The sequence below is a fragment of the Rutidosis leptorrhynchoides genome, chromosome 9, assembly GCF_046630445.1.
Source record: "Rutidosis leptorrhynchoides isolate AG116_Rl617_1_P2 chromosome 9, CSIRO_AGI_Rlap_v1, whole genome shotgun sequence".
NCBI classification, from domain to species: domain Eukaryota; kingdom Viridiplantae; phylum Streptophyta; class Magnoliopsida; order Asterales; family Asteraceae; genus Rutidosis; species Rutidosis leptorrhynchoides.
In genome coordinates, this window is record NC_092341.1 from 68375672 (window position 1) to 68385476 (window position 9805).

At 33.3% G+C, this 9805-nt stretch overlaps 1 non-coding gene and 1 pseudogene across 1 annotated transcript; both read left to right on the forward strand.

Annotated features, from left to right (window-relative positions):
- Window positions 1–1490: 1490 nt before the first annotated feature.
- Window positions 1491–8107, forward strand: LOC139866267 (uncharacterized; annotated as a pseudogene).
- On the forward strand, window positions 1535–1637 carry LOC139869657 (U6 spliceosomal RNA). Its single transcript, XR_011766243.1, has one exon. It is a non-coding gene; the product is annotated as a U6 spliceosomal RNA (small nuclear RNA).
- Window positions 8108–9805: the final 1698 nt, after the last annotated feature.

The window sequence follows — 9805 nt, forward strand, 5'->3', positions numbered from 1 at the left end:
TTAGTTTTTTTAGCTTGATTTATTTCTTAAATGTAAATATTCACGAACTACGAGCCATTTTTATTTCAAACGATATTTTGATTTTAATGAGAACCCCTAGCAAGGCCATAGGTGAAAAAAAATACAAATATTACACAAGCTTTTGGAGCCAGACTTTTCAACTAAATTTTTAGGACCTCTATTACATTACCAATAAAATGAAATATCACGAATAAAATTAAAGCGCCTGTTTTTTCTGGATAGAAGAAGACCCAAAAACAACACTATTCTGCAGCTTCCATATAGTCCAAAGAGTAGTCGCTAAAATTACCAAGATGTTCTTCATTGCCTCTTCGTCTGCTTGCAAGTCATCCAACCAAGAACTTTGCTCCTGCCAGGATACACATATGGGAATGGAACGATCCAACCCGAGCCACACGATATACAAAGTTGTTGGTTTTCTTTACCTCGAACTTTGTTCTGTCCGTTTTAAAGGAAATGAGATTATTTTTGTTTTGTATGTAAAAACGAACTAATTATCCTTCTTTTGATTTATTTCCTTTTTACAACCATGAAATTAATCTCGGATGTGTTTGCTTTGCTTTCCAATAATATGTGGAAGCTTGTTCATAGTTCTGCTAGAGATACCATTGTTGATTGTCGTTGGTTATACCGCAACAAATTTGATTTTCAAGATCGTCTGGTTAGGTACAAGGTTCATCTTGTTGCTCAAGGGAACGTGTTGCCATCGGTCACGTGCGTTTATTGCATGTATCGTCTGCTCATCCCTTTGCATATTTAGAAAAGAGTTTGTGTACTCGACTATTTTGGATTTTTGTTCCAATCAGAGCATTCAAGAGCCTCTCGCTCCGACCTCTCGCTCTGACTACCAGGAGTGTGTTTGATAGTTGATCATTTTGTTTAGTATTAGGTTTATCATATAATATTGTAACTCTACTCGTATTCCATATATTATGATTTATGATGATATACATAATACAACACATAACCCTAGCGGGTATTTCATAATGACACACGACAATTGAAACATAACCCGTTGAAATATGAAGCCTAATCCATCAAGTCTGGTTTTATGTACCTCTAATAAAGTTTCGTCACATATATTGTTCACATGTATATGATCAACAACATATTAAATAAGTTATTCCGTATGAGATAACGACTATCTACATACATACATATATTTTAGTTGATTGATGAAACTAGAAGCACTCAAATGTAATTACATTATGAAGCTGTTCAAAAAAAAAATAAATAAATAAACTTTACATTATGAAATACTACATAAAATACGGAGTACTAAATAAAATAGGTTATAAGTATTTTATTGAGAAAAAATTTTATTGAGAAAAATAAAAGGAAAGGAAAAAAAAAAAAGAAGTGTGTTTTTATTTTATTTATAAAAAATTTCAAAAAAGTTGAGATTTACTGTGTAGTCTGTAGATAGTTTGGTTAGGCAACTGTAGCTAGTCCCACATCGACCAGAAATACCTTCATCTATAAGTTTATAAAACACAGGCGAGCCCTTACTATCGTCCCTTCGGGGACATCCGATAAAATTGGAACGATACAGAGAAGATTAGCATGGCCCCTGCGCAAGGATGACACGCACAAATCGAGAAATGGTCCAAATTTTTTTCGATCAAAATTCTCGTTCGTTTTTGGTGTTTTTTGCTCAAATTTTCGATCCTTTTGCTCTATATTTACGTAATTAGGGCTTTTTTTTGGTCATTCATAGAGTTACTTCTGTATGATTTAGGGTTTTGGTCTAATTGATATGTTTAGACCTTCAGTTTGGGTTCAAAATTATAATTAGGGTTTCATTGCCATTGATAGATTTACCTCATTATTAATTAGTGTTTTTGTGCTGTTGATGCTTTAGACAATCGTTTAGGGTTTAGATTTATAAATAAATATTGGTCTTTGTGCCGTTGACTGATTTAGGACAGAAATTAGGGTTTTGTCATTTTGTGTCACTGGTAGAATTCAGCTCAATATTAATTAAGGCTTTCGTCTTAAACTTGTAATTGGGTGATGATTAATAACTTGTGGCTTTTTATAAATTTTCAGAATGTGAAATGCTCATTTTTATTAATTTATGTTACTCTACTTGTGTATGAAGTTGTTCTTTTTATGTTGTTTTTCAAGCTTAAGTGCTTTTTGTAAGCTGAAATCATATAATATGTTAGTTGCAATGATGATGCATGCATGATAGATATGTATTCCTTGTATTCAGTAGCTTTTTAATGAACTTTTGATGAATGCCATTGATATATTTAGTTCATATATCGACAGTAGTTGGATGTGGTTTGTTGTTTATATCACATGTACGTTTTAGTGTTTTGGTTGCTCAAGGCTCGGGCTTAGTTAGCTTAGGCTCTTTGTTTAGTTTTAGGGTACCTAACTGCTTCTGAATCTTGGTTGCTTTTGGTTCGATTGTATTTTGTTATCTTCTGTCAGTGACATTTTTTAGTGTTAAATTTGTAAGTTTGTTCAAACTTGTAATTATGAAGTATACCTAAGTTTTATATAATCTTTGTAATTGTTGCAGCATTTCTGAATTTATTTCCTCCACACTACTACGGATTATATTGCTTTTAACGAATGCAAATACTATACACATTGAAGTTAGTTGGAGCTAGATGATGATCGAGATAGGTGTGAAATCGATATATTGAAACAACAGCTTTTGTTATCTATGTTAGCTGATAATGAGCAAATCTCCATCGTTTTCTGCAAGGACAGAACCGAATACAAACGTTGAGTTGGAATCTGTACAACGATGAATTGTTGCGTTATGTTTAATTAGGTTTGATCTTGATCAGGTCAGCTTATCGAAGAGTGTTATCCACCCGGTTGTCTTACTCCTGAAGAGGAACTCGACGTTGCGGTTAGTTCATTCCCAGATTCAGTTTCTCAACACCATAACAGATCAAGCATCCATGACTGCATGTTTTTCTTCAGAATTCAAAGGCGGGGAGTTTTTTTAGTTAAAAACATTGAAAAGGTACCGAAAGTTTCGAATTATGGTTCTAAATATTTGTATGGTTTTGTATTTAATAGACAAAGGCATGACGAGAGATTAAAACGAGGAGGTGAACAAAATCGGTTGTAATTTTGTCACACAGTCCCTATTCGAGTCTGTTTAAACCTTTGTTAGAAATTACGGGCCTGTTGCATTTTGATATCGGACGAAAAGCTATTGATTGTGTTGCTACTTCTATGTCAACGTGGGCTCCACCTTTACCGGGTCAACTAATGAACTTCCTATAGGAAATGCAACAGTTAAGGTCAACTTGCCACCTGTCCATAGCTTATTGGTTGATGCTGACGTGTCATTTGATGCGTCAGCCTCATCCATGGCCCCACTTCTTCCTACAAACCAATCAATCCCACACGGTCTTTTTCACGATTAAGATGTTTCCGGGATCTTTAAGGGACCATTATTGCAATTTTTGATTCTTATGGGAATTGTTACTTATTGGTGAGCCGATTTTAGTTATATCCCCAACGCCTTCACAATGTTGTGAAGCCGTTGCTAGTTTAGGTAGTTTAATTGCTCTACTTTTCGTTAGTGTCGATTTCCAGCCGTATTTCACCATACACGATCCTCATTTCGCTCGTTTAAATTCACTCCAAGAAAACGATGTTTTCCCTCCGATGGTTCTAGGTGTCACAAATCTGTTTTTCTTGAAATCGCTTCGTAACATACCCCACATAGTGTCTGTCGGAAGCCCGGGTCTGAATTCGACCCGACTCACGTTTTCTTCTCGGGCCTCAACCGGGAGACTTTCGGGCCAACCCGAAGGTGTAAATTTTTCACAACTAAACTTGAAGAAATTTTCTCCGTCGAATATATTAAGCGCTATGAAAATGAGATGAGATGGTCCACTTTGTCTCATGACGAAACATAAAGAAGCGGTTTGGAGTTGTTACGTACCGATTACTAAACTCGACACGTCTATTTGAATCGACTTGTTCATGCAGGGTTGTCACCAAGGGTAGAAGAGTCAATATCGGTTGTTAATAATGAGATATTGAGGCACCATTTTTTGGAGCTGACGACCAACTTTTTAGCGCTTTTTGGGCCTTATTTTAGAGCTAATACGCCGTCCGTTGGATCATCTCCATTTGGTGATCTTCCTCCGTTATCTGCTTTTGATGCTGATGAATTTTTTGGAAGCTTATCTATCAAGGTCGTGGGAAATTTCTGTCGAAGAGGATGCGATCTAATTGGCTAGATATCTACAGGTAAGGATTTATTCTATAATTTTCTCAATCATTTATCAACTTTTTACCAACTAAACTCATTTGTAAAATTAACTTGTTTATCGACATCAATAAGTTTCGCGCGTATTCAGGCGGTTTATGAATGGGCACAACTTTAAGCAGTGGTTTGAAAGAAAGCGATCTGTGGCTGAGCAAGAACAACACAGATTATGGAGGCAAGCAAGAATAAATGCTGACATACAAGTGTTTATCAACAAATCATCCGAGTTGGAAATCGTTGAAACATTTAATGCAATTGAAAGGCATCTTCTTTGTGATTTTCGTTATTCCTCTTCAAAATGTATGATCATTATGCCAATGTTTCTCTTTTCATTTATTTAATGGAAATATGTCAATTCATATATAAGTTAATCTACATTCTGTATGAAGCAGTAATCATTACAACATATATGTGAGTCCAATTGTAGTCGAAAATATTTTTGAATTTGGTTTTAGTAGTGAAGCCCTTTCATTAAAGTATGTATCAAGGCTATATCTGAAAAACGGGTCAGGTTGGGTAACGGGTCAAAACGGCTTTGGATTGAAATGGGTCATGGGACGAACGGGTCAAATTTTACACGGCTCCAAATAAGTTGAGTCGGGTTGGGTAATGAGTCGAAACGGGTCACAGGTCATATGGGTCCAAAACGGGTCATATACTTTTACATTTATTATATTATTTTAGTTATTTTATATATATATATATATATATATATATATATATATATATATATATATATATATATATATATATATATATATATATATATATATATATATATATATATATATATATATATATAAAAGTAGGTATAAGTGGGATAAGGGGATAAGTGATTTTGTGATTTTTTATATCTCGGGTTTTACAGCTCCGATTTTAAAAAAAATAAAATTGCTGGTATCTATTTTCAGTGTGCAGATTCAGAAATTTTTTTTTCCCCTTCAACTGCAACGTTAAGATGTATCTGATGCATGTTATCCGCTGTTTTGATGCTGTTTGATGCATGTTAACTGCCTTTCATGCAACAGATGCATCTTAACAAAAAATAAAGAAAAAATTACTTTTGATTAAAAAAAAACAGTGTTTAGAGTTTAGTAATTAGGGTTTAGTAATTAGGGTTTAGGGTTTAGAAATTAGGGTTTTAGAACGAGTTTTTAAACGAACGGTTTAGAGTTTAGGGGTTAGGGTTTAGGGTTTAGGGTTGAGGGTTTACGGAGCCGTAAACCCGAAAACCCTAAACCCTAAACTCTAAGTCGGGCTAAATCCTAAAAAAAACTCAAAATAACCTCAAAAAACGTTAACATGCATCAGGTGCATTTTAAGCTCCTGTTGAAAAAAAAAAATTTATGAATCTACAAAATGTCAGTAGATTACGGAATTTTTTTTTTTTTTTTTAAATTGGAGCTCTAATGTAAAAGATATAAAAATCTCATTTTACTTATCCCCTTATTTCAAAAATACCACTTATCCCTCGATCTCCCCCATATATATATATATATATATATATATATATATATATATATATATATATATATATATATATATATATAGGGGCAGGATTAATGGGGAAGTAACCAATCGGGGGGAAGCGGGGGGAAGCAAATTTTTTTTTTCCGTTTTTTTTGAATTTTTTTTTTCGGCATCAAGATCACACGAAAATATGAACATTTAGAAGAGACACTTCGTGATGAATGTTATTATTTAGGCGGGAAAACGATCGACAAAAATAACATTCAAGATAATATTGTTCGTGAAGAATATGAACGTTTTTTTTCATGTTTTGTGAAGTAAAATTTAGCCCGATTTAGGGTTTAGGGTTTGGTGTTTTGGGTTTATTCCATAAACCCAAAACACCAAACCCTAAACCCTAAACTCTAAACCGTTCGTGTTAAAAACTCAATCTAAATCCTAAATCTAAACCCTAAATCCTAAATTTTTAAACCCTAATATCTAAACCCTATAAACCCTAATATCTAAACCCCAATAGCTAAAACCTCAAAATACGCTCGAAAAACAAGATAATTGTTATATATTACTTCTTCGAGCGTTTTTTCGCCAAATAAAAACATTTATCACAAAGTGTCTCTACTAAATGTTCATATTTTCATCTTATCTATAATGTTCGTGAACAAAGTTTTTTCAAAAAAACGAAAAAAAAAAAGTTTTTGCTTCCCCCCGCTTCCCCCCGAATGGTTACTTCACTCTTGATCCTACCACTATATATATATATATATATATATATATATATATATATATATATATATATATATATATATATATATATATATATATATATATAGGGGTAGGATCAAGAGGGAAGTAACCAATCGGGAGGAAGCAAATTTTTTTTTTTTTCGTTTTTTGAAAAAACTTTGTTCACGAACATTATAGATGGGATGAAAATATGAACATTTAGTAGAGACACTTTGTGATAAATGTTTTTATTTTTGTCGGGAAAACGCTCGAAGAAGTAATATATAACAATTATCGTGTTTTTCGAGCGTATGTTGAGGTTTTAGCTATTAGGGTTTAGATATTAGGGTTTATAGGGTTTAGATATTAGGGTTTAGAAATTTAGGGTTTAGGGTTTAGATTTAGGGTTTAGATTTAGGATTTAGATTGAGTTTTTAATACGAACGGTTTAGAGTTTAGGGTTTAGGGTTTGGTGTTTTGGGTTTATGGAATAAACCTAAAACACCAAACCCTAAACTCTAAATCGGGCTAAATTTTACTTCACGAAACATGAAAAAAAAACGTTCATATTTTTCACGAACAATATTATCTTTAATGTTATTTTTGTCGATCATTTTCCCGCCTAAATAATAACATTCATCACGAAGTGTCTCTTCTAAATGTTCATATTTTCGTGTGATCTTGATGCCGGAAAAAAAAATTTCAAAAAAAAGAAAAAAAAAATAATTTTGCTTCCCCCCGCTTGGTTACTTCCCCATTGATCCTGCCCCTATATATATATATATATATATATATATATATATATATATATATAAGAAAATATTAATTAATATTAATATACATAATAGATGATATAACCATGACTGTTTTATAAATGTTTGGCGGATGAAACTTGTTATGTTTGATCCATTTGACCAATTCACAATATCCATTAGACCTATTTATATTTATTGAGGTTTGGGAATTGATACCCATTAGACCTGTTCCTTTTTATTTTGTATATGATCCAATAGTTTGGAGGGAACCCCATTGGACTTTTATTTTAAGTTTTGATTTACATTGTCAGACCTAATTTTTCTCAAGACCCTATCGACCTAAACTCTTGACCCAATTGACCCAAATTTGAAAGTATGGGTCTCAATTGCTAGGTATAATCAAGACGTTGCAAAAATTGCTACTCGGAGACTCGTTCAGGACTTTTTAGGCAGTGAGGACTCGGATGTTGATCAAGTTTGACTTTGACCAATATTGACCAAGTTTGAGTATTTTTTCGAGTTACGGATAATTCCGAGTTTTGACCGATGCTCTTAGTAATCTTGAGTTTTGGCTGAGTTTGACCGAGTACTCGCCGAGTAATTTCGAGTTCTGCAACACTGCCTGTTTTTGATTTTCATTATAACATTATTTTTATGCAGCGATCTAAGGACGGTGTTAATAAATCAGAAGCAATCTGCCATAAACTCAAAGGAGACTTGCAGGTAGTCTTCTATTTCCTTCCTAAGGACATGCAACAGCTACTGCTTATGAACCCCGAGAGGGCCACCCTTTTACGATGACACTAGTTAAAAGAAATAGAAAAAGACGTTTTCCACTTCTACATAAATAATGATTCAAAGTTTCAAACATACACTATACTGTAGTTGCTTTAACAGTTTAATATTGATCTAGAGATTTATATCTTCAACTCGCGTTCGGCCAATGATCTTCATGATAGGTCAGTAACTTTTTCAGTACTCGTTTTTCTGTAGATAATAGAATGATTCACACCTCTTTTTATGTTTCTGATGTCAAATCCACAAAATATAATACAATCATTTGGGGTGATTGGGGTTTGTTGAGATTGTTGAACGTGCATTATGCCGATGTGCAGGCCAGAATTAAGTTTTTCAGGTATTATCAGGTAATATTCATCTTGTAATAGCAATTGTCATTTTTTTAAGGCAAACTCACACATCCACATAATACTAAAACGAATTTATACACCACAAATTGTCCTAAGTATGACTCGAACCCTCAACGTCCAAGTTGTAACAGATTGTAATAGCACTTGTCATATGTGGCAGATTTAACAAGTTTGTGCTCTAGAATGAGTCATTTTTTGATCATGATTGCCCTTCTAATCCCTTTAACGATTTGATAAATTTGTCCATAACATTTTCGTTTTCGTTTACCAGCGTGTTATCACTCATTTCATTTTTCACTTTGACGGAGTAGAAAGAGCCATCTTAATACATGACTTTCGAGTGACTTTACTATTTTAGGTTGTAGTCTTTTCATTCTATAGTTACCTAGCAAGTTTAGATATTTTCATGCAATGTCTTTTTCTCTATGAGTAAATGCACATATTTAAAATCAAACATGAACCACAATCCATGTGTTGAATACCAACAATTTTGACATAAAATGACAAAGCCAAGTAGTACTAAACTACTAATTTCTTAAAGTCACTAGCAAGACATTTAGGCTGCGTTTCCTAACCTCTTAATGGAATAGTTCAACGCTAAATGATGCATTCAGCGTGTTTGTTTCTGACCTCTGAATGTTATCAGTACAACGGGAATTCTTTCTTAACCATTAAATACCTAAACTTTATATAATATTCTCTTTAAATTATAGCAACACTTATTAAACAACTACATTGTAGTTTCATTAATGTAAACTGTTAATAAGGTAATTTTACATCATTCACATTATTTGTTCAAAATAATTATCAAATAGGGAATCAACTTCTTTCAGAATAGGTTATGTGAATCATTCAGACTATGAATTATTCATGAAGTATATTATGGTTGGTCCGTCGGTCGATAGTAAAATAGTCATTTCTTTACTGAATTAATAAATCGTATAGCCTAACAACATGTTCAACATATAAGCCCAAGAGTCTATCATTTTCAACAACATATTCAACATATAAGCCCAAGAGTCTATCATTTTCTAAAACCAATTGGTTATAGAGGGACTTTCCCTTAGACTTATATGCATACATTTGTTTTGTCTCATGGCCGATGTGGGATAACTTCCCAACAATGTTTACATACTAATACGGAGTATATTATAAATCGAATCGAATGCATTCATTTACTTATGTCGGCGTTTAGAGCTTTTTGCAAGCAAATTTGCAAATATAGTTTGGGGGATAGATGGGCGTTAACCCCAACCTTATAAGTATTCGGACTATAGCAATTTCTTGATGGGAAAATAAATCATAACGAGCAATCTACACAGCGTTTGACAAACATTTCCTGACCCGTATGAAACCGTGAGGATGCTAACAAACAAGCTATATCAAATCCAACCCAAATCAGTAGCTAAACAATAATCAAGCACACACTAAATACACGA